The sequence below is a fragment of the Austrofundulus limnaeus genome, unplaced genomic scaffold (genome assembly GCF_001266775.1).
Source record: "Austrofundulus limnaeus strain Quisiro unplaced genomic scaffold, Austrofundulus_limnaeus-1.0 Scaffold21, whole genome shotgun sequence".
Classification (NCBI taxonomy): domain Eukaryota; kingdom Metazoa; phylum Chordata; class Actinopteri; order Cyprinodontiformes; family Rivulidae; genus Austrofundulus; species Austrofundulus limnaeus.
The window spans coordinates 2,603,677-2,605,693 of NW_013952423.1; positions in this window are offsets into that span (position 1 = coordinate 2,603,677).

A 2,017-nucleotide genomic window follows, 5' to 3' on the forward strand; every position below is an offset into this window, starting at 1 on the left:
ATTTATTTGACAGTCAGAAGAAAAAAGTGAGAAAGAATTGAGAATAAAAGTCAGCACAGCTGCTCGGATTCCCGCGCCTCCTTCCCGCCTCAGCTCCAGATGTGGAAACAGTTTTTTACAGCGAGTATTCAGAGAAGTGACCCTCGTGGATCCGGTTCACCTGGAGACCTTTGTAAAACCTCCTCAGTGTGAACAGCAAGTCCTGCCTGCGGATCCGAACCGTGGACCCTGTTTTCCTCTGACAGGTGGACTCATCGGGACTGGACTCTGATACCTGAGCAGACCCCCGGACAGACCCCCACTCTCTCTGATGCAAGAAGTGATTATTGTGAAGAWACAATGCTCACTCGTTCACGTGGCAATTATTGTACAAAAAAAGGAAAAAAAAGTCAGAAAATGAATGAGGGGGGAGGAGCTCAGCTCTTTCAGCCCACAGAGCTTTTTTATATTTATCAGTGTAAATAGTTGTGAATATCTGCACTTCCGGTGTGGGAAAACTCTGAAACGTGTTGAATTTGTTTGTCTTTCCTCCCGGCTCSTTTCTCTTTGCTTTTCTGTAGATTTTTGGGGGGAAGAAATTGAAAAAAAAAAGTGTTTTTCTGAGACAGTCTGTAATCCATCGCATGGTTTACGCGTTAGGAGCGTGCGCGCGCGCCGGGTGGCGGGTGGAGGAGGGGTTGTTTTCTGTGTGGCTCTAAAAATACCCCCGCCCCTCCACCCTAATGTGATTGCATTGCAATAATAATAAAAAAAAATACCCACACACACACACATTTACACGTTCACACGCACGGATTCACGCACGCACGCGGCGTAGCTGCGTGTCTACCTCATTACGCAAGTGTTGGCACGTTCACGGTTTTCTGTTTGTTCCACTGTTGACTCACTGATGTGTAAACCTGCAACTTCACCGCAATGATGCTTCGACAATCAGATGATTATTATTGTTGATTGTTTGTTTGTTTGTTTGTTTGGTTGGTTGGTTGGTTGGTTGGTTGATGACCCCTCCCTCCCCTCCCCCCGGTTTGGGCTCGTGTTCTGTGGCACTTTGTAGATAATCTCATGAAGGCTCGGCCTCCTTTATACAGACTTTTCAACAATTCTGAGAAAACTTTATTTTTGTTTCTTTATTTTCTAACTTATTTATTTGAACTTAATTTATTTTGGAGAGAAGAAAAAACAAGGAAACGTTTCATTTGTGAAAGTGTGCTTTAAATGTGTCCAAGCTGAAATAAACTGTGCACGTTTTACTTCTGAAAGCCTTTCTTTGGTCATTAAACCTGAGCTCGGGTTTGTTTCTGCCGTTTGAGGTGTTAATATTTGGTTTAATGGAGCGTCGTGGCTCTTGGACACAGYGTGCGTAATTTACGCACGGAGGAGGAGGAGAGCAGCTGCTGCTGTGAAACAGGAGAAGCCTGGAGGTGAAGGAGGTCCGTCTGAAAGCTGCTCTCAGAGGTGATGAATAGGATTTGATACTTGAGTGACTCTCTTATTGATCAGCTCCTCTGCACGGCTCTATCCCAGCAGTCTGAGCTTTTATTTACGCACACACATTTCACAAATACGCACGAAAAACACAACAAATATTTGAAACAAAACGGCAAAAATAACAGTTTGTTTTTCCTGGGTGGTCAGTGAATCACTGCTGGTTTAATCTAAATAAATATTTTATTAAAAATAACAGAAATGAAACTTTGTGTCAGCTCATCTGAACTGTTATTTGTTATTCACGACAGTGAAGTCAAATCATTTTCTTCCACTAAAATCTAATCTTTTAAAAAAATAAATAGTCACGTGCTGCACAAAGATCACCTCAGGGCAAAGGTTGGATGTATTTAGTGGATTGTTTGGCTCATTTACAAACTGAAAGTTTGAATTTAAGCCCAAATTTTATCTTTTAGAAAGTGCAAAAATTCTGAAAAAGCTGCAAAGTTTATGACTTTTTTTAGATGATGTGTAAAAAGACATTATTTAATTATTTATCAGTTTATTAAAAGGTAAAACTCGAGGTTGTTAT